The sequence below is a fragment of the Eretmochelys imbricata genome, chromosome 1, assembly GCF_965152235.1.
Source record: "Eretmochelys imbricata isolate rEreImb1 chromosome 1, rEreImb1.hap1, whole genome shotgun sequence".
NCBI lineage: Eukaryota > Metazoa > Chordata > Testudines > Cheloniidae > Eretmochelys > Eretmochelys imbricata.
The window spans coordinates 23,269,892-23,293,264 of record NC_135572.1 but is presented as its reverse complement, the minus strand read 5'-3'; the positions used below and the strand labels follow the sequence as shown (position 1 = coordinate 23,293,264).

Genomic DNA, 23,373 nt, shown 5'->3' with positions numbered 1-23,373 from the left:
ATGGTGCAGGCCTCTAATCTAGACCATCCCTAACAGGTGTTTGTCCAACCTGCTCTTAAAAACCTCTAATGATGGAGATTCTACAACCTCCCTTGGTAATTTGTTCCGTTGCTTAACTACCCTTATAGTCAGGAAGTTTTTCTGAATGTCTAATGTACACCTCTGTTGCTGCAATTTAAGCCCATTATTTCTTGTCCTGTCCACAGCAGTTAAGGAGAATAATGTATAACCCTCCTCTTTATAACCACCTTTTACATACTTGAAGACTCTTATCATGTCCCCCTCAGTCTTCTCTTCTCCAGACTAAACAATATCCAGTATTTTCAACCTTTCCTCATAGGTCATGTTTTCTAAACGTTTAGTCATTTTTGGTGCTCTCCTCTGGACTTTCTCCAGTTTGCCCAGGTTCTTCCCGAAGTGTGGTGCCCAGAACTGGACACAATACTCCACTTGAGGCCTCATTTGTGCTTGGTAGAGTAGAAGAATTACTTCTCATGTCATGCTTACAGCATTCCTGCTAATACATGCAGTGTTTTTTTTTTTTTCATCAGTATTACATTGTTGACTCATATTTAGTTTGTTATCCACTATAATCCCCAGATTCTTTTCTGCAGTTCTTCTTCCGAGGCAATCATTTTCCATTTTGTATTTGTGTAATTGATTATTCCTTCCTAAGTGTAGAGCTTTGCATTTGTTCTCATTGAATTTCATTCTGTGTATTTTAGACCATTTCTGCAGTTTGTCAAGATCATTTTGAATTCTAATTCTGTCCTCCAAAGCATTTGCTTCCCCTCCCAGCTTGGCAGCATCCACAAACTTTATAAGTGTACTCTGAATGCCATTGTGCAAATTATTTATGAAGATATTGAATAGAACTGGACCCAGGACAGATCTCTGTGGGACCCGACTCGATATGCTCTTCCAGCTTGATTGTAAACTATTGATAATTACTCTCTGAGTAGGTTTTCCAACCAGTTGTGCACCTACCTTATTGTAGGTTTGTCTAGACCAGTGGTTCCCAAACATGTTCCGCCACTTGTGCAGGGGAAGCCCCTGGCGGGCTGGGCCGGTTTGTTTACCTGCCACGTCGCAGCTCCCAGTGGCCGCAGTTCGCTGCTCCAGGCCAATGGGAGCTGCTGGAAGTGGCGCGGGTCGAGGGATGTACTGGCCGCCATAAAATCAATGGAACAAAGACCCCACTTTGGTTTGCATTAAAAGTACGCCCAAACTATGATATCATAACTATCACCTCTATAATACAAGCTGATTCTGAATCTTTAGCTCATATTTTGAAATGTCTATTGATACAGTTACCAAATTAATAACTAAATAAAGATCTGTTGGGCAGCATGCAGGCCTGTCTAACTAGGGGTCCTTTATGCATATTGTACTTATGGTTCTAAAGTGCTTTATCTCTCAGGTTTTCTCCCTCCCACAGTACAAGTTCATTCAACTCACTGCACATAACAAACTTCATCAATACAGAGCTGTAAAATGGCATTGGGAATAATTTAGTGTGTGCTTAATTGACTTTCAGACATAGACATATGAAATACCATTTTTAACCATCCATCATTATAAGGGGTTTGTTCCTGGGAGTGCTTAGGTGGTCCAACTCAACTTACGAGATTGGGCCATAAGAGATGAATAAGAATAAGGAAAACAGAAAATGCCTAGCTGAGTAAGAAGCTATGTTGTTCCTCTTTTCTTTCCTGTTGTTGACATTCCCATCTGGAAGCTGGTTAGATTGGGATTTAAGTAAGCCCAAAAGGCACACGACAAAACCAAAATAAAACAAATCTAAAATTCACTCCTATATTAACAGCATAATATTTTAAAAGGGAAATTGTGTTGATAATTACATCAGTGGCTTCTTGCAAGATGATGATAAAAATACAAAAGAAGTCTCTTCGTTCCCAAGATATCTTCACAGAGAACTCAACTCCCAGTCTTCACTGGCTTAGGCATTCGAGTCTGTTCGATCCACATTAAACCCCCAGGGCAGTCCTTCCACCCATGGCCAAATTTTTGGTAAGTGCATTTTTAAATTAAATCTTACAACATTTTAATATTAAACAATGTTAATATATTTTACAATAATTACATTAATCATGATGGTTTTTGCCTTTATAAATTGTTATGTATTTGGCAAAAGTAGAGAAGGCTAGCTATAAGAGGAATATGAAAGGGATATATGAATTCAAGGACAAATATACTCAGATTGCCTATAGAAATCTGTCATTCGCAAGTGGGAAATGTTAATACTTTTTCCTTTTTTATTTTTTCAGTTTTGTGAAAATGATGATGAGGAGAGAGGAACCCAAGTTCATAGACCATGCAAATTAGTAGGAACATCTGGCTCTTGAAGGGAAAAATAACAGGCCAATTCTTTCATGTAGCAGTACATTAAGATCAACCAGCGAAAAGGTATTATTTAAAAATTATTTCTTTTTGCTAAGTTTACAAAGAAAGAATATGGGATGTTAGGAACTTTAAGTGAACTTCTTATTTTAATGAACTAGTGATAACTGCTAGAGTTATGTTAAAAAAAATCAAGCTAAATGCAAAAATAGGTGTAATTTTTGTCTTATTGGGCTTGATTCAGCGACCAGGCTGGAAACTTTTTCAGTAGTATTTCTGTTCTTTTAGTCTAATGGACAATGAGCACCATCATCACTCACCTTCTTTCTGCCTTGGGTCTAAAATCTCCCAATTACAGGGTCTCCTTTGAGGCTCATTCACAGCAGAAGATCAGAAATTAGATCAGGTTTGGGCATCCAGATGGGCAGTAACAGAATGTCAGGAGTAGGGTGGGCTGGAAATAAATCGTGTTTTGAGATCTGGGAAGGCATGGGGTTGTCAGCAGTGAAAAATGAGGGATCAGCTGAACTCCAATAGTCCAAAAAGGGTGTTAGATTTGCCTTCCCATTATGATCTTCTGCCCCAAACGTTTAAATGAGAATTCTACATTTGGTGAGACAAAGTCAAAATTGTTCTTGGCCAGCTGGATTCTGTCTCTGTTGAATGCAGAGTCTCACTGCACCTGACAATTAAGCTTATAAGTGAAAATTCTGTTCCAATATATGAGGAAAGCTCAGACACCTCTTGGTGCTATTGTTTGTGTGCTTCCATCTTTCTGGATCCAGGCTTACCAAGATAAACCTGCACCAGATTAGATTGCCAAGACAATTTTCTCGTTAAGAAGAGCATAACACTTCATTCCCCCCTTCCCATTTTTGAGAAAACAGTCATTCTGTGATTCCACCACATTTCCATTAATCTTGAAGGCAAGTTTGATCACTTTTGTATGCGGCATTACCAAAGGATTGGAAAGAAAAATTCTCTCTCTAGAATGCCAGATGAGTGGGGAGAGTCTTCATTTTGCCTCTCTTATTAGAGAGAAATCCCATTTCAAAAGCATAACAAGTGGGCTGTCCTGTACATCAGAAAATAATGGGTCATGAGACATAACGCTCATCAGGAAGTGCTCCCTATTTTGATTTAGGTGAAATGCATGAATACAGCTATCCCAGCTACTTATAGGTGAGGGAAGATGAACCTGAACACTCACTGTATCAGTCAACATCAGCTATGCTGGAAGCTGGACCCAAAGTGTATTCCATTTTATAATTCCAACATGTGACCAGCAAACCTTTGATGGATTTATTTGAGTCCAATAGGAAAGTTTAGGAGATTAGGTTATTTTTGTCCTTGTAGCTTTCTTGCAGCTTGAATCCACAGGATCCTATTTTGTTCATACATTTTTTTCTGTATTATTCTGTATAGTATTCTGATTTGTTTTAATGTTCATTTCTAGTTTCTCTGCTCAGAAAAACTTATTTCCTGGGGGCTTTGGTAGAGCTGTGCGAAATTTTGCTAGTGCCATAATTCTATGTAGGTTCACTCTTCACTTTGAGAATATTCCAGTTAGACTGGTGTTCAAATTGGGCTGTTATAGGTAGGCACACCATCTGGACACCCTCTCTTGACAGCACACCATACGTTCACCACATACCAATATTAATGGTCTTTTTGTAATCTTGAGGGAGTGCCCCTGCCCTTGTGCTAGATTCTAGCCAGTGCAAGAGCAGAGTCAAGTCCACATGCAGTGGAAAGATGGACCTGCTGGAGAGCCCAGTAGCCTATACAAGCGAGGGTAGCAACTGACAGAAGGGTAGATCATGGTGGTGAAAACCAGGAAACAGATGGGGCCAGAGGTGGCTGATGGGAGGGAGAAATTATGGGTACTGGGAGAGAGATCGAGAGAGAGATTGAGATCAGGAGAACTGTAGATTGGAAGAAAATGTTCAAGAGCTAGGGGTACGTTGCTGAGGAAGAGACTGGGAAATCAGGGACAAAAGGGGAGGAGAGGAGAACAGGAAAGATGAAGGAGAGGGCCTGGGGAAGATTAACAGAAAGAAATGGAGTGAACAACAGAGGAGAAGCAGAGAAAATAATAAAAGAGAGAAAAAACAAGAAAAGAAAGAAGAAGAGAATGGTGTGGAGATTGAAGTGGAGGATAGAAAACAAGACAGGAGACAAAGAACCAACACAAAACTTTCAGTGTAGAATTTTTTTGCTTCTTTTCATTTCCTTTTTTTTTTCTTCTTCTTTTTTTTTTTTTTTTTTTGGAGGTGGAGTGATTTCCATTGGAGAAAGTTTGGTGTGGAAAGTGTGTGAGCAGTTCATTTTAAGACTGGAGCATACGTGTTGATTACTCCTGGGGGAATTCTGCACCAAAATGTTAAAAATTCTGCATACAATATTGTAAAATTCTGCATATTTTATTGTTCAAAATAACACAATATTATCACACCAGTTTCAATTTTGATAATTTATTTTCAAACTACCTGTCAGCAAGTATGTCTGTTTCCATGTGTCCCTGCACCTCCACTCCCTATTCAGCCAAACATAGCTACACATGTCCCGCGACCCCGACATAGCTGCACATGTGGCCCTGCACCTCCACACCTATTCAGGCCCAGCTCAATATTGTCACTCCACTAGCTCCTGTGTCCCCACCCAAGTCTGTTATCCCCCCACTAACCTTTCTGAACCCCTGAGTGAGCTCCCCAGCAGTCCCATGTGCCCCACTCTGTCTATCTACCCCATATCCCATGCCTCCTCACCTGGCCCCATGGGCAGGGTGCTGTGAAGAAGGCAACCTCTGTCCCCTCCCTCTTCATGGCTGGCTGCTCTTCTGGTGCCACATCAGCTCTTAGTGGACCATCATGGCCCCTCTTGAAGCTTCCCTTCATCTCCCTATCAGAATCAATTATTCTGTAGGGGAAAAATCTGCGGGGGATATTTATTCTGAGCTTGCGTAGTGGTGTAGAATTTCCCCAGGAGTGGTGGATGTTCTTACTGGCTATGGCCAGAAGGTGGGTGAGGGCAGCTTTCAGGCTAATTATGAACCCGAGGGAGAGGAGACATACTGGCTCTTCCTGCCCCAGTGTCAGCTGTGCTTCAGCTGAGTGGGTGTTGAAGCCATGAAGAGAAAATTTACAATTAAAACAAATGTTCTTTTACCAGTTTCCCAAGGAAATTCAGGCTTTTCACTGTAACCTTTTTGTATTGATTTGTAGAATGCAAAATACCATTTTCACCTTCTATGAAGCTGACCTCTCTTACTGTCTCCAAGCATGGCAGAAGTATTAGAGGCCCAGACTTGTAGGCGTGGTTCAATTTAAATTAGAAATTGTACAAGAAGAACTTTGAGGGCACCTCCAATGGTGTTCTTCCATTCCCTTAGGCATCGTCTAATTACCTGTCAGACTTTGGTGGGCTAACAGTTATTGAATCTAGCCAGATGTCCGTCTGATTGCATCTGCAGCCAGCACCCGTGATTTAAGTCCCATGACCTCTGGATTCTGTGGCAATGCTTCCAGCTCAATAAAATGCTTGTTTGACAGAAATACATTGACTTTGTTGAGGCTGAGGGAGCAGAGGATTATTGAACTGGGTGTGCATGCCTGATACCAGTACTAGATATCAGCCTGAATGAGTGCGGGAGCACCAGTAAACTGCCCAGGATAGGACAGCATGGCCGAGGGGCCAGGGTCAGTACAACTGCCCTGCGGTGCACGAGTCCTCCTGCTGCATGGTTTGCCCTCTGGGCATCAGCTGCCCCAGGGTAGGGGGCAGCCAGGGCAGCGGGATCAGGTGCACCCTTTTCCACCGGGTCCCAACCCAGGGCCCTGGGGAACCAGTACTTCTATGATTAGTCTTGATCACCTGTTACTACAATCCCAATCCCTGGGCTGCTTCCTACTCTTCCTTCTGAGGCTGGTAGTCTTGTGGTCTCAGCTATCTCTCCTCTGTCAGCAACGGTGGTTGGTTTGGGGTCTATTGGAACCTCAATCTGGCTGGCTTCTGTGTCCTGGAGCTCCAGCAGTTTCCCTGCAGGAGCCTGCAACACACATCTGCTCTTGTCGGTGGCCAGCCCAGACTGAGCTGAGCTACTCCCTTTTATATTTTCCTTCCAGCTGGAGCATGCCCAGTAGGGGCATGGGGACATGGCCTCCCCCATCCCCAGAGTGTGGTTAACCTCTGCTGAACCAGTGCGGTGTAGGCACACCCAGTCACAAATACTCTGAAACATTTTGGGGGTAATCCAGTTAAAGCAGATCTAGGGTTTATGTGCCAAATTCAGAAGTGATGGTACACTATAATGGTAGTGACATTACACATTGGTGAGCTAGCATGAGTGTAATTTATACATCATGGAGGTTTTAGCAGAAAACGCATATAAGACAAACGAGGTGCCTTCTATTTGACTGCTTCCTCTTTTTTGTTCTGCTACAACCCCATCCATCTACCCCTTCAGATGCAAATTCAGCCTGGTTGTAAGTGAGCAGAAATCTGGTGAAGTTAGAGGAATTGCACTTGCTTGTACAAGGGCTGAAATTGACTCTCATTGTGTAAGTTACACTAGTTTACACCTGTCCACTTACAAAGTGCAACTTCACAGTTATCACAATTTCTGTCACTATCGTTTTTGTCTCTTGAGGCAGGGAAAAGTGTGTTTTGTGGGAAACAGAAATGGATTTTTCCAGTGTAAAAAGAGTTACTCGCTGCTGCAAGAATAAATAAAAGATTGTTTTCTCACAAAGCTCAGGTGAAGATGTAGAAGGGATTGTTATCACTTATTCATAGTATAGTTCATGAGTAGGTGGAACAGTCATCCAGGCCTGGAAGCACAAAAGGATTAAGAAAAGGAGTACTTGTGGCACCTTAGAGACTAACCAATTTATTTGAGCATAAGCTCACGAAAGCTCATGCTCAAATAAATTGGTTAGTCTCTAAGGTGCCACAAGTACTCCTTTTCTTTTTGCGAATACAGACTAACACGGCTGTTACTCTGAAAAGGATTAAGGACACTCAGCATCACAGCACCTAACTGTTAGGCCCCCTTGTCATAAATATAAAGGGAAGGGTAAACCCCTTTGAAATCCCTCCTGGCCAGGGGAAAGCTCCTCTCACCTGTAAAGGGTTAAGAAGCTAAAGGTAACCTCGCTGCCCCACTGACAGACCTAACCAAAAAGAAACAGCCAAATGCTGTTCAGTGGACCGGAAAGTGTCAGAAGGCCTTTAACAAGCTTAAAGCGACACTCATGTCTGACCCTGTACTAAGGGCCCCAGACTTTGACAAACCGTTCCTAGTAACCACAGATGCATCCGAGCGTGGTGTGGGAGCAGTTTTAATGCAGAAAGGACCTGATCAAGAATTCCACCCTGTAGTGTTTCTCAGCAAAAAACTGTCTGAGAGGGAAAGCAACTGGTCAGTCACTGAAAAAGAATGTTATGCCATTGTCTACGCTCTGGAAAAGCTACGCCCATATGTTTGGGGACGGCGTTTCCACCTGCAAACCGACCATGCTGCACTGAAGTGGCTTCACACCGTCAAAGAAACTAACAAAAAACTTCTTCGGTGGAGTTTAGCTCTCCAAGATTTTGATTTCGACATCCAACACATCTCAGGAGCTTCTAACAAAGTTGCTGATGCACTCTCCCGTGAAAGTTTCCCAGAAGCAACTGGTTAAAATCGTCCTTGAGATGTGGAAAATATTGTTAGTCTTTATGTACTTGGTAGTATATTTAGAGATGCATGTGTCTTATTAACTCTGTTTTTCCTAGAGTTCCAGGAAGAAATCCCAGCCAGTGTTTCACCCTAGCTGAGATTTGGGGGGCATGTCATAAATATAAAGGGAAGGGTAAACCCCTTTGAAATCCCTCCTGGCCAGGGGAAAGCTCCTCTCACCTGTAAAGGGTTAAGAAGCTAAAGGTAACCTCGCTGGCACCTGATCAAAATGACCAATGAGGAGACAAGATACTTTCAAAAGCTGGGAGGAGAGAGAGAAACAAAGGGTCAGTCTGTCTGTATGCTGGTGTTGGCCAGGGATAGACCAGGAATGGAGTCTTAGAACTTTTAGTAAGTAATCTAGCTAGGTATGTGTTAGATTATGATTTCTTTAAATGGCTGAGAAAAGAATTGTGCTGAATAGAATAACTATTTCTGTCTGTGTATCTTTTTTGTAACTTAAGGTTTTGCCTAGAGGGGTTCTCTATGTTTTGGAATCTAATTACCCTGTAAGATATCTACCATCCTGATTTTACAGGGGGGATTTCTTTATTTCTATTTACTTCTATTTTTATTAAAAGTCTTCTTGTAAAAAACTGAATGCTTTTTCATTGTTCTCAGATCCAAGGGTTTGGGTCTGTGGTCACCTATGCAAATTGGTGAGGCTTTTTATCCAACATTTCCCAGGAAAGGGGGGGTGCAAGTGTTGGGAGGATTGTTCATTGTTCTTAAGATCCAAGGGTCTGGGTCTGTAGTCACCTAGGCAAATTGGTGAGGCTTTTTACCAAACCTTGTCCAGGAAGTGGGGTGCAAGGTTTTGGGGAAGTATTTTGGGGGGAAGGACGCGTCCAAACAGCTCTTCCCCAGTAACCAGTATTAGTTTGGTGGTGGTAGCGGCCAGTCCAAGGACAACGGGGGGAATATTTTGTACCTTGGGGAAGTTTTTGACCTAAGCTGGTAAAGATAAGCTTAGGAGGTTTTTCATGCAGGTCCCCACATCTGTACCCTAGAGTTCAGAGTGGGGGAGGAACCTTGACACCCCTAGAAAATCATTATGATTTACAAAGTCTGAGTTAGGTGCCTAAGCTCCTATACAATCAGTGGGAAGAGACAGATGCCCCAGAATGGGATTCACAGAAGTCAGCCTATTAGGTAGGGAGCTGCCTTAGCTAGCCAATCGGAAATTCCAACGGGAGGGGTGTGTGCTAAACCCTGTCCCTTTCACGCACCAAAGTCCATCGGCTTGTGGTTTGCAGCCACAAATCCCTCTTTGGAATTTAGTGCCTGTGAAGAGGAGGAATAGGACTTTTCTCAACTTGTAGCCCAGTGATTAGGGATGTGGAAGACCTCTGGTTCAAGTCCCCGCTCTACCTGAGAGGGAGAAAGGATTTGAACAGAGATCTACCATCTAGCTTAATGATTAGGATATTCAGCTGGGATGTGGGCTAAAAGGTATGAGGGAAGTCCTTCTTGTCCTTCTGCTCTCCCCAGCTGCTTTATATGAACTTGCCTGTGGGGAGGTGTGCTCAGAGGACACATGCGACTTAGGCAGTTGAATGTCTATCTTCCCCAGTTTGGGAATTGCTCTGGACGGAGGGGGGAGATAGGCCCCTGGATGCCCAGGGTGAGGTAGCAGTGCACATACTCAGAGGCAAAAACATGGGCACCAAGGGAACTTTTAACTACAAAAATTTAGGTGCCAAGTGAGTTGAGGCACCTACAGGGTTAGGCGGGTGGTTTTGTACATCACAGTGATGCTGAAACCAGGACTCAGGCATCTAAAACAGGGACTTTGGCACCTAACTCCTTTTGTGCATTGAGGCCTCATAGCTCATGAAAATGAAAATTGCACTATACTATCCATCATCACATATGTTTATACCTTACAGAATGGGGTGGGTTTGGTTAAACCTGTCATCACACATCATATTTGGCTGTGGCACTGACCTTCACATCGTTTAAACTTATGTGTTGCAGTTTCCTTATCTGCAAAATGGAGATAACAATACTTGCTTATGTGATAGGAATGTGAGGATCAACTAGTTAAATAACTGTACAGCTCTTTGAAAATGTAACGTACATCTAAGCGTTAAGAGCCATTTTTAAAACCATTTTCATAGATTTCTGGTATTCGGGTATTTTACTGTTATTTGGGATAAATTACTGAAGGTGTAATCCTGGCCCCATTGAAGTCTGTGGCAACCCTCATTCCAGGGAGTGTGTTGGGGGTTTGAAGAGGGTGTGGTGAAAATGCACTACACTCCAGCTATGCTCAGTAGGCATATGGTCCCCTAGGAACTGTAGTCAGCCTGCATACATTAGAGCAACCTCTAGCCTGCTCTGAACTACACCAGAAGTGTCAGTGTGTCTCAGATGTGCTCTAACGATCAGGGAGACATAACCAGCTCCCAGAGAGTCACTTTCCTTTATGCTGTGCTAAGCAGAAACAAAGTCAGACATTTTTATTTCAGAAAATTCATATTTCTTGTTAAAAGGAATCAATCTGTTTTTAACATGTACATTTCTTATGATGTGGATCATAGTTAAATGTGCCGTGTGAGGTTATGGACATAATGAGTGTTGAGAATTCTATAGGAATTACTTGGTATTGCTGATGAACCAAGAAATACCTCTAGGGTGGGTTGTATGTTTCCCAGTTTCTTCCCTTCCTCACCACCCTTTTCTTTCTTCTGTTTCCTTTTGTGCATCACCTATACAGGGGAACTTAACAGGCTCAATCTCTGGTTGTTTATTTCAGATACAAGCAGATTTACTTATGCAGTTTTTTTTACTTCTTTGGGCACAATTTGAAATAATGGGACAAATTCTGTTCTGATTTTATGAATTTACAAATACAGAGCAAAAGTACACTGGCTTTAGTTGAATTATTCTGCTTTGCACCACTATAATCAAGAGCAGCATTTGGTCCAGTGCGTCCATATTTGGGGCCCAATCCTGTGATGTGCCTGTTTTCAACACCATGCAGCATAAGGTTATTGCTGGTTTTCTTTTTTCCTTTGGGATAGGGGCCCTGAATGCTCTGAATACTTCAGAATTGACATTTCTGGTGATTTAGAGGACTAGAGAAATCTGTGAATGTTTTACAGTTAATTGCTTACAACACTTTCTGATTCTAGAAATTCCACCCACACATACATGCCCCACACAGAGATGCAGAGCTCTTTTCAAACCAGCTGCTATTTTTCTTTTTGCTGCTACTGCTGCTGAATTTTGATTTGTGTGCTCGCTCTCTTTCACTTGCTCTCTCTCTCATTCTATTTGTTAGGTAGTCCACCAATATTTTAGTTATAATTCTAAATTTATCTCTTTGCATTTTATAAATTGGAGCTGTACAAACAGCTAAGTGGTGACTCCCCCACTGTTCAAATATCTTGCAGTAATACATTCTGCTTGTGTACACCCCCACATCACTGTGCAAGATTGTACATTTGCAACCAGCTGAACTGCAAACAAATGGAATGGCACCTGTACATGTGCCAAGACTGTGAGAAGTGCAGATTACTCACTTAATACCTTAAAACCAAGAGCTAAAAATTGTGACTTGTCGCTCATGTGGGATGAACGGAGGTACTGTGTAGGTTCCCCTAAAAGCAATTGAAAACATTCATAGTCACTGTCCTGACCCCACGTTTCCTATGTCCCAGTCTTGGATACCTGTTGCCACCACCAAAATTTCCAGTTGGAAATTTTTCCTCTGGGAACCCCTCCCTTTGTTCCCTTGTTACAAGAACCGTTTCCCCTGAGAGGCAGGTAGGTTGTCTTTGAAGACTGCTGCAGGAATCCTCATTCACCACTGCTCTATTTCAGATTAAATTAACAAATGTGTAATTTATTATTTACAATTAAAAGTGATGAATGTACTCAGGTACTGATCATCTTCAAGCCCTGGAAAGACTTATTTCAAACCTCAGTTCAGACTTCCTTTTCATAAACCATGGAGTCCAACTTTCTCCCCAGTCTGGTCTCACTCCACTCTCTCAGCGGCCTGTACTTTGGCAGCCTGATTCACCAATATCTGGCATCCGGAGAGACCTTTCCTGGAAACTTCAGCAAGCCTGGAGCATAAGAAAATAAGAACGGCCATAGTAGGTCAGACCGATGGTCCATCTAACCCAGTATCCTGTCTTCCAACAGTGGCCAGTGCCAGATGCTTCAGAGGGAATGAACAGAAGAGGTAATCATCAAGTAATCCATCCCCTGTCGTCCGCTCCGACACTCAGAGCATGCAGTTGCATCCCTGACCATCTAGGCGAATAGCCATTGATGGATCTATCCTCCGTGAACTTATCTAGTTCTTTTTTTGAACACTGTTATAGCTTTGGCCTGCACAGCATCTCCACAGGTTGATTGTGCGTTGTGTGAAGAAATACTTCCTTTTGTTTGTTTTAAACCTGCTGCCTATTAATTTCATTGAGTGACCCCTGGTTGTTGAGTTACGTGAAGGAGTAAATAACACTTCCTTATTCACTTTTTCCACATCAGCCAAGATTTTATAGGCGCCTATCATATTCCTTCTTAGTCTTTTCTTTTCCAAGTTGAAAAGTCCCCGTCTTTTAAATGTCCTTTTATGGAAGCTGTTCCATACCCCTAATCGTTTTTGTTGCCCTTCTCCCTGCCTTTTTCAATTCTAATATATCTTTTTTGAGATGGGGTGACCAGAACTGCATGCAGTCTTCAACGTGTGGACATACCAGGGATTTTTTAGAGGCATTATGATATTTTCTGTCTTATTATCTATCTATTTTCTTATGGTACCTCACATTCTGTTTGCTTTTTTGACTGTTGCAGCACATTCTGCAGATGTTTTCGGAGAACTATCCACAAAGACTCCAAGATCTCCTTCTTGAGTTTTAACAGCTAATTCAGATCCCATCATTTTGTATGTATAGTTGGGATTATGTTTTCAATGGGCATTACTTTGCATTTCTCAACATTGAATATCATTTGCCATTTTGTTTTCCAGTCACCCAGTTTTGTGAGATCCCTTTGTAACTGTTCACTGTCTGCTTTGGACTTACCTGTCTTGAATAATTTTGTATCATCTGCAAATTTTTCCACCTCACTGTTTAACCCTTTTTCCAGATCATTTATGAATATGTTGGACAGCACTGGTCCCAGTATAGATCCTTAAGGGACCCTGCTATTTACCTTTCTCCATTCTGAAAACAGACCATTTATTCCTACCCTTTGTTTTCTGTCTTTTATCCAGTTACTGATCCATGAGAGAACCTTCCCTCTAATCCCACGACTGCTTACTTTGCTTAAGAGCCTTTGGTGAGGGATCATACATAGCACTGCATTGTCTCATTTAGAGGTCTGATTCTCTGTCTTGTGCCTTGTATAGTCATTTACACCTGTTTAAAATAGGCCAGACTCAGAGGTACGCTCTGACTGCCTTGTGTCACTCTGGCAATGCAAAGCTGCTGTAAACCCAGTTTAATCAGCAAGTTAAGCCTACTTTTTGGCTGCTATACATTGCCAGAGCAGATAGAGCATACCATGAGTCTTGTCCTGTTAGTGCAGAGGGAGGGGAATTCTGATTTAATAGGGTTTCACACTCACATTGCACAGATGTGAATGGCTACACAAGATGCTAGGCAATTGCGAATCAGACCCCGTCACTTCAGGTAGGGAGAAGATGTCAGGAACAGATGAATGCTTAAGGAATAAAGACTGCTTAAAATGGTGCTAGAAATCCAGAAGATTTTCTGTGAGGCATAAATGGGTCTTTAAATACCTCTACTGGTGTCCTCTCCAGGTAGATTATACCGTTGTTTTATCATTCATTTCATGTCACTTGTGTTTTAAATTTCAATGGTATCGGAGGTTGCTCAGTCTCCAGAAAGATACATTCCAGAAGGAAACAATTAAATGAAACCAAATTAAGGCCACTTTAATTCTAAATAACAGTGTCCACACAGGTATTTAATGTAGACACGTCCTGAGTCGTACTTTACTCTGTGAGGTATGATGATTGGATTATTTTTGTTGCTGGTCTTTGCTTTTATCTAATTGATTGATGGTTATTTTTTATGATGAGATGTCCTAAATTGTCACTTCCTTTGTCTCACAAGTGAGGTCTATACAGCATTCTATATGCATGCAATAAATAAATAATAATACCCTTATTTTGACCTTCTGCTTGGCATTATGTTTTCCTAAGTCTATTTTACATTACATTAAATTAAATTGTGAATCATGTGAAGTTCATTTTATGCCCACAAATATGCATCGAGTAACCCCAGCAAAGTCAATGAGAATTATGGGCATGCGTCTGAGAGCAGGATATGGTCCATTTGCTTCTTTTGATCTATTTTCCAGGGTGTGGCAATGCAAATCTGATCAAGGTGCAGGTGACTTTATCATCCAGATCATTCATGAAAATATAGTGACCTCTGTAAAATCCAGTTTGATAACTCTTCCCATCAAGAACCACTAGCTATATAATTTTTTATCTCCTCCTTTATATATGTAACCCTTCTACCTGTCAGAGTTGGCAGCAACAAGGGCCAGGTTCAGTATCTAGGGGATCCATTACAATAACACAATGGAAAACCGGCTTGAGCCCCCACCCAGTGACCTGGGACAAATATCTACCACCCCCGCTGCACGCCTCCAAGAGGCAATACTTCCCCTCTCTCAAGCACATAGTCTGAGTGTAGCAAAAAGCCTTTTAATAACAGAGAGAAACAATGTAGCATTATGTTGGGGAAACACCACCAACAGGATTCATACCACAACCCACGAGCAAAACCCACGCCAAGCAAATTGGGGCATGTCCTTTCCCTTTGGTTCTTGAGTCCAGCAACCCAAAATCACCCAAAGTCCCAAAAGTCCAATGACCCAAAAGTCTCTGTCCTTGGTCAGGGCAGCCCCAGAGTTCAAAAGTTTATCTGCAGAGTTTTTACCTCCCAACCTGGGTGGAGATTGGCTCCGCTCCCCCAGCCGCTCTGCTCACCGTCCCGCAAACTGAACTGCTCCGCCAGCCGCTCTGCTCCACTCGCTGTCCCGCAAACTGCTCTGCCAGCCGCTCCACTCACCATGCTGCAAACGGCTCTACCATATAGCTTCAGGCTCCCCCACTACTTAGCACAACACTCAGTGATTTCAGCTCTTTTGTGATTTCAGCTTGTAGTATGGGAGCCTTAGTGCTGGTGCACCATTAGCCCAAAGTGAATTCAGCTCAGCGGCCTGTAACTAGACTCCTTATAGAATCAAAATTAGCTCTGATATTCCACAGTGGAGAGAGGAGGAAGTACAATTAGCATGTAAGGCCCTCACCAGGGGGCCCATACCACCAGGTATTAATACCTGTTCCCAGCCTCTCTCCATTCACAGAGTTTTGGAACCCATGTCCCTTGCCTAGCGAGTGCTACTAAGTTGATGGCGAGTCCCTCCAGCATAACAAAAGGCCAAGTACAGTTCCACTATCCTTGATTCCCATAATCAGGGTAATAACAATTTATTCTTCCTGCCCTAATAACAGAGACACTGGGGATCCCACAGCAGCCAAAGTGACCATTTGGGCAGCTATGGCCTCATTCTAGGCAGGGTGGGTGTGCCTATGCAAATGAGATCAGCCCCTGAAGTTCTTTTCCACAACTTGCCACACCTCACCACCAGAGGTCAGGGTGGAGCTCATCCTGACTCTGCTTACATATAGTTTCCCAATCTGGTGTTAGATCTGCTAATAATACTTTGTTCACAGTCTGTGAATTAGTTTTGTATTGCTCAGGACTGCTTTTAATCAGACTGCATCTTTCAGATTTTTCTTAATTTTTCATTGGAACTATCAAATCTAAAATGATTAAGTCCCCTGCATTCACCCAGCCTGTAATTTTGGCATAGAAAGGCAGTATGGTCTAAGGGACTGAGCAGAGAGGGGGTAAGTGCCAAAAACTTATGAATTCTGCTCTTGGCTCTGCCATTCATTTAATCTGTGGCCATGAGCAAGGCACCTAACCTCTGGGCTAAACTTTAAAAGAATCTCAGTCCATCCTGTAAATTTGCAGATGTGATTTTGTGCCTACAATTAATTACAGCCACATTTTGAATCCTGCAATGAATTGTGGATGCAAATAGCCATGAACCTGATTTGCAGCTACAATCAGATGGCTACATTATCTCTCAGTTTTGCCTTCATTTAGTTGCAGGCACAAAATTGCAAACTAACTTTCTAGGGTTTTATAAAGGTGTCCATCACTGCAGGATAAAACAGAGTCCACTTTTCAAAATTACTTCTTTTTCTTTTTCCTCATATATAAAATGTGGGATAATAATACTTACCCTTCTACTTAGTAGGTGTGTTGTGAGGCTTAACTAGTTAATGTTTGTAAAGCTCTTGGAAAAGATCAAGTGTTATATGCTGTAAAAGCTGTTTAAATATTTTCTTCCATTACTACAAATATAGGAAATAGTTGCTCAAAGTGGCTAGATCTCACCTACCTGTAAAAAGTAAAAAGACATTTAACTTTCAACTGCCCCCCCCACCCTCTCCCCGTACGTAAGTGCTAAAGATCATTAATTTTGCCCAGGAGGACTCTTAGTTTTCTCTGGCGTGAACCCATGTTACCTCTTATCAGAAGATAGTGATCACCAACAGATGTAAGGGCTCCACAGTCTAGTCCTATGTCTCTGCCTTTTCAGTGCCTCACACACTGATTATTTCTGTTTGTTCTGTGATTTTTCTCAGTATTGGAATTAAACAAACTAGTGGGTTATTTCCTGGTTCTCCTCTCCTTTTTTACACTTGTGCGCTAGTAGGATATTTCCTTTTCCCCAGTTTTCTGCAACCTCCATGAATTTTCAGAGATGATAGCTAATGGTTCTTCATTTTCTTGCAGTAGTTACTACTACTTATTTATAGCCCCTGAGGGGTGTCATCCAGTCCCAGTGATGCTGTATGTAACAAGCAAGTGATAGCAGGTGTCATCTTCCACTTATCGATCATGGAGCATGTTTTATCTTCACTCCTCTCCTCACCTGATGATTTGTATTAGATGCTGAGTATAAATATTCCTTTATTCCATTAACCTATAGCATTGAATTGTTGAGTATTTCACTGCTCGTATACACTTCCATTATATTCCTCTTCCTTGTCCCTTCTAACCTAATTGTAGCCTTCAGTACCAACATTCCAGCTATGTGATTTATCCCACCAATTTTTATACTGCCAACCAAGCCATAACTCTTTATTCCTGTTTGTTTCCCATGATCCTGGTAATTGACACTTCAGAAATGTATTGTTCATTTCCTTCCTACAGTATTATTTGCTTATCCTTTCCTCTTATGTTTTCTATTTATTCTTTCTGCCACATATGGATGCACTCTTCCCCCTCACTTTCTATTTTAAAACCCACCTGGGAAATCTTAGCTAGTCTTGAATCCAGGTGGTTTGCTCTGCATCTGCTCAAGTGGAAGATGTCATATCTGAACAGTCCCCTTGTAGTAGAGTAGCATAACCAGTTCTTCATGGCTTAAAATACAGCCTTATTAGCAGACCCATTGACACACTGTGCTTGCTGAAGTGCATACACATCTGCAAGACACCCCAGTGACTTCTGAAACTGGGACCAAGGTTCACTAGAGTAGCAAGACCATTTCTTCATGAATTAAAATACAGCCTTATTAGCAGACCCAGTGAACCATTGTGCTTGATGAAATGCATACATATCTGCAGGACACCCCAGTCGAGCCAAGGTTTTTACCATCACAGCATTATGGAAGCATCTGGGTAGATTCCCCCTCTAGGGAATATTGGTGCTTTCTGCTTTAGGTATGTGGATTATTGATATTTTGCTTTCCTAAAGTTTGGCGTGCTGTTAAGAAACTTACAAGGACTGGCAATACTAGGGCTTAGAAGTCTGAAAACTTTGTTTCTTTATTGGGATGAGAAAAGAGAAGAGAAGAGGTGCATGTTTAAAGATGCTATGAAAGGCTTTTGTAGATACTTTTAAACATTGTGTTAAAGATTCCAAGTCCACTAACCACATGATGGCTTTTCAGTGGCTGACTTAGAGTGAATTGGTGGTCTCACTCCAGTTCTTAATTATCATGTGCCCATATCACAGAATCAAAACTAGCACTAATTCACATTTTTATGGGAGTGCAAGCTGAGAGACCAAAGAGCTAATAGGCATGGAAATTAATCTACATACTTTTCTTCTTTCCTCCTAATTAAGATTGAGTCACATCAGCAGGGCAGTGTATGGAAACCTATTCCAATAATTGTGCTGAGCTGTTCTGTGGTCAAATGATGATTAATAACATGCTTTTATTGTGCTTTTCATCAGAAAGGGTCTAAAATGCTTTATAAACTACACTCATTCAGACCATGTCATTACGACTGCATCTGGGTTGGAAAAGGGCAGCCAGGTAGCCAGTTCAAAGCATACTGCTCAAGAGCATTGGGAGGGGAGAGAGTGGTGCATAGGTCTCTGTGCAGGCCTTGCTGCCCTGGGGTGAATTTTACCCTCACAAAAATATACGTAGAGCAGGGGTGGGCAAACTTTTTGGCCTGAGGGCCACATCTGGGTATTTAAATTGTATGGCAGGCCATGAACGCTCACGGAATTGGGATGGGGGTGCAGGAGGGGGTGAGGGCTCTGCCTGGGGGAGCTGGCTCTGGGGCAGGGCCAGAAATGAGAAGTTCAGGATGTGGGAGCTGGCTCTGGGCTGGGGCAGAGGGTTGGGATGCGGGGTGTGTGTGTGTGTGTGAGGGCTCCGGCTGGGGGTGCGGGCTCTGGGATGGGGCTGGGGATGAGGGGTTGGGGGTACAGAAGGGTGCTCCGGGCTGGGACCGAGGGATTCGGAGGGCAGGAGGGGGATCAGGGCTGGAGCAGGGGGTTGGCGTGTGGGAGGGGGTCGGGTGCAGGCTCCGGGCGGCGTTTACCTCAAGCAGCTCCCGGAAGCAGCAGCATGTCCCAACTCCAGCTCCTAGCAGAGGCGTGGCCAGGCGACTTTGCACACTGCCCTGTCCACAGGTGCCACCCCTGCAGCTCCCATTGGCCAATGGGAGCTGCAGGGGCAGTGTACGGAGCCATGGCACGGAGTGGGAACATGCTGCTGCTTCCAGGAGCTGTGCGGAGCCATGGCACACGCAGAGCGGGGCAAGTCCCTGACCCCGCTCCCCAGCTGGAGTGAGACAAGCCCTGAACCCCAGCGGGAGCTTGAGGGCTGGATTAAAACATCTGAAGTGCCTGATGCGGCCCCTGAGCCATAGGTTGCCCACCCCTGATGTAGAGACTTAAAAACAAGATATTTGAAAAGAAACTCTCCTTTCCCGTAACCACCAAGACCTGAGTTAGGGTGTCATTGCCACCCATGTAAGAGTTGGTGTCTAATATAAAAGGGTAGGAAAATGTTTTGCTTTAGATCTCATTGGCTTAATCAGTGCTTGAAGGAAAAACACAGAAATCAAATCCTGAAATCAAATCCTGTCACTAATAGGAAGAGGAAAGGATTAAAAAAAACCCTGATTTTAAAATGTAAGTTTATAGTTGTTAAGTATTCCTATGTAACGTCCTTAGGTACTAATTTGGGGTATGAGATATTTCCAGTGTCTTAGGGTATTGTGCAGATGGGGACAGCCTGCTTAGAGCAGAAGCAGTATTGTTCCATTGCATGAGGGTTCCAAGCCTCTATTTGCCAGAAGTGGGAGTGGATGACGGGATGGATCACTCAATGATTGCTCTGTTCTGTTCATTCCCTCTGAAGCACCTGGCACTGGCCTTTGTCTGAAGACAGGATACTGAGTTAGATGGACCATTGGTCAGATCCTGTACGGCTGTTCTTATGGTTGTTTTATGATCTTATGAGGGTGGGTAGTATTCAGAAACCCCATTCTGTGCAAGGCAGAACCCAGCTCTCCTGGAGACCCTGGCATGCTGGTGTATGACTGACATTTGGGGGTAGCAGGGTTGGGGCAGAGAAAGAGAAAAGTTATGCTGGCTCTTCCCTTTTTCTGCCAGGTAGAGGACTGCAAGCAGCTTAAAGACTATTCCAGGCCCCATGTCTCTGCTGCTGCCCTGCAGTCTGCTAGGGATGTGGGTAGGTTTTTTCCTTCCCAGCTCTGGAGTAATTCTCCAGCACATGGGCCAGTTGCTCAGGCTGTCTGCTTGGGAATGATTTGAGGCTTAAGTGGGGCACAGGGCTTGGGCTGGAGTGGGCATTCTCCACCAAAGCAAATTTTACTCTTTATTAGAGGGGGGGAAATGGATGATCTAAACAGGAAGTGCTTTCAATGGAATTAACAGTTCAGTATGTCCATGTGCTCTGTCACAAATAGGTGAACAAGTTTATATTAATCTAAATTCCCACCTGTGGAAGAAAATACACAGAACAAACAGTGTATAAATTACATTTCCATGGGGTGGTTGAAGATTTACAAAGGAGATAGAAGGAGTTGCCTGTCTTTCACCACAGGTATAAAATGTCCAAATCTTCCTTCACTGAGTCATGATCATCAGTGAATTGTATATTTAAAGGAAATTGTGTTTCTCTTACAAGGATTTCCAATTTTAATTTATTATTATTGCACATAAATATTAGATTATAGGGAGTGGGAACTATGAGGGATGGGCAACTGAAGATATCTCCAACCTAGACTTTGAAGCAACTCAAGCAGACCAAGATTTCTGAAGGTTCCAGAAAGTTCAGTTAATTTTATTGTTTCTCAATCTCATGCACTGCCTAATTTCGACCCAAAGTGGAAGTGCCATAATATCAAGAGAAAAGCTTTTCTCAGATTCTGCCCCCACAGCTCATGTTGAGAAGCACCTTACACAGTGAGTCACCCTGGGAAGTAAGGGTGGCGGAATTTGGCCCATAGTGTATCCAACTCAGCCAGCAGGAAGCTGTAGAGGAAATCTCACAAGAAAGCATGTTCTCTTCAAATGTACATGTCAAGGCACCTCTTCTGCATGATGATGAACACCTCCTGTTAGTTGCTGAGCACTCTTAACTACCATTGCAACCAATAAAAATTAAGGGCACTCAGCAACTGGTAGGAGCTTCTCAGAATTTTATAAAGTTTATCTATCATTAGTAAGTAGATACTGTGAATGGTTCTAACCACATTCTTCTACTGAGTAAAAATTATGCTTTGATTACATGGCAACTGATTTTCATTAGGCTAAGAGAATATTATTTTAATTTTGAAATGTCTTTACTATATTTATTCTTTGACAGGTTCTTCATCTGCTCCTGTATTTTTCTCTCACTACATGCTCCATCAGCAGCCAGCACATCGTGACTACTTTCCACCACTCCAGTTTGTTACACCTTCAGTTGTACCCTAAATGCTCTTCAATAACCAGGATACACCAGCAACATCTGCTTTAAAGAGTATGATGTAGCAAAGCTACTGTCACTTGCTTCCAATCATTTATGTCCCTTTCAGAAGAGAGTTGTAAAATTGTTGATCATCCTGCTGGACAATACCTCAAATTGCCACTGGACTGTGCCCCAGGAGCAGTAGAGAAAAGATCTGGACATAGTTGGAGAAAGATGCACATCCTCTGCATGAATCAGAATCATAGAGATGTCTGGAAGTAGACATTTACATGGTTCAGTTGAAGTGTGAAGGAGTGCCGTGTGGAAATTCTTCACAAAGTCACTACTATCTCCCGCAAAGCTGTAACTTACCCTCTCATTATGCTGAATGTTTCAGTGAGTCATTCGGCAGATAAAAGAACTTTCCCAGTCCTGAATTATATAAGCACATATGTCTCTTCAGATGCTAATGGAAGGTGGAGAAAGTCTAGTCCATGAATTGCTGGCAATGAATAGCCATTTAGGCTCAAATTAAAGCAACATTCCTCATCTTCAGAAATGTATTTGGATACGTAAACCTAATATTAAGTGACATTTGTGTTTTCCATTTTCTTGAGCAAATACTTTTGAATATGGTATTTATAGAGTCGTGATTACAGAGTACTCTAAATTATACTCATAAGTAAAAAGGTTAAAGCTTAATGTTTAATCTGTCAACACCTCTGTTATAAATGAGAGATATTGTATGTTGTTTCCTTTGGAATTAATTATTTTTATTATCCTGGTCTCTTGTAAAACAGAATTAAGATATTTGAATTCATGTGTATTTTAAAGTGTCTAACATTAACATTAAAATTTTATATTTTAAAAAAGTAAAATATCTGTTTGTTGGTTTAATTATATTTTGACAAACACCAGAAAGAGGGAAATGCTCAGCTATTTTTTTTTAAGATGAAAAAGGACTGAAGTATATTTGTGCATGTAGATTGAGAAAGCTACTTCTAGAGTATGTACGATCCTGCTTGTACATGTGTCATTTTATTCAGCTGTATAGTCCCATTTGAGGCCCATGGACTCTGCACGTGAGCTTTAGTGTTTGCAGGATTGTGGCCTTATCAGCAGAAACACCTGAGCACTGTGCCTTTCATATTGCACTGACCCAAGCATTCGAGTGGCTGGAGCAGGAGGCAGAAAGATCTAGAGTCTGTTCCTATCTCTTCCACAGACTTATTCTGTTACCTTCAACAAAGCATATGACTTCTGTGTCCATTCCCTGTCTGCAGTAAGATGATGATAATACCTACATGTCTGAGGTATTGTGAGGTTAAAGTGCCTTGAGATTCTCTTCTGGAAGAGGCTATAGAAATATTATTATTGCTCTCAGTTCTCAAGTTCTCTGTATTTCTCCCCCACACTTGCAAAGAAAGTGGGAGCTTCTCCAGGTCCAGGCTGCAAGAGTTCCCCAAAGTGGCTGCAGGGGGAGAGACTTATCTGCTTAGTGACTCATTTTCCAGTGGTGTGAGGTTTTGGGGGTTTGTTGTAATTTCCGGGAAGCAGTGGAGACCTGCTGTTTGCATTTGTGGCAGAGTATATGTATTCCTCACTGAGATTTGCAGCAATTCAATTCAACTGCTTCTCTGGAGTGAGGAAAGGGAACTTCCTACACCCTTGAGAGATTTCAGAGTGGTAGCCATGTTAGTCTGTATCAGCAAAAAGAACGAGGAGTACTTGTGGCACCTTAGAGACTAACAAATTTATTTGAGCATAAGCTTTCGTGGGATAAAACCCACTTCATCGGATGCATGCACTGGAATATACAGTAGGAAGATATATATATACACAGAGAACATGAAAAAATGGGTGTTGCCATACACTCTATAATGAGAGTGATCAATTAAGGTGAGCTATTATCAGTCAGAGAAAAAAAACTTTGTAGTGATAATCAGAATGGCCCATTTCCAACAGTTGACAAGAAAGTGAGAGTAACAGTAGGGGGAGAA

At 42.4% G+C, this 23,373-nt stretch overlaps 1 protein-coding gene and 1 long non-coding RNA gene across 2 annotated transcripts in view; both read left to right on the top strand.

Annotated features, from left to right (window-relative positions):
• Positions 1-23,373, top strand: part of DLG2 (discs large MAGUK scaffold protein 2) — a 1,498,860-nt gene that overhangs the window by 80,571 nt on the left and 1,394,916 nt on the right. The window lies entirely within an intron of this gene.
• LOC144259584 (uncharacterized) lies at positions 1,967-22,143 on the top strand. Its single transcript, XR_013344863.1, has 3 exons — positions 1,967-2,031; positions 2,289-2,427; positions 21,290-22,143. It is a non-coding gene; the product is annotated as an uncharacterized LOC144259584 (long non-coding RNA).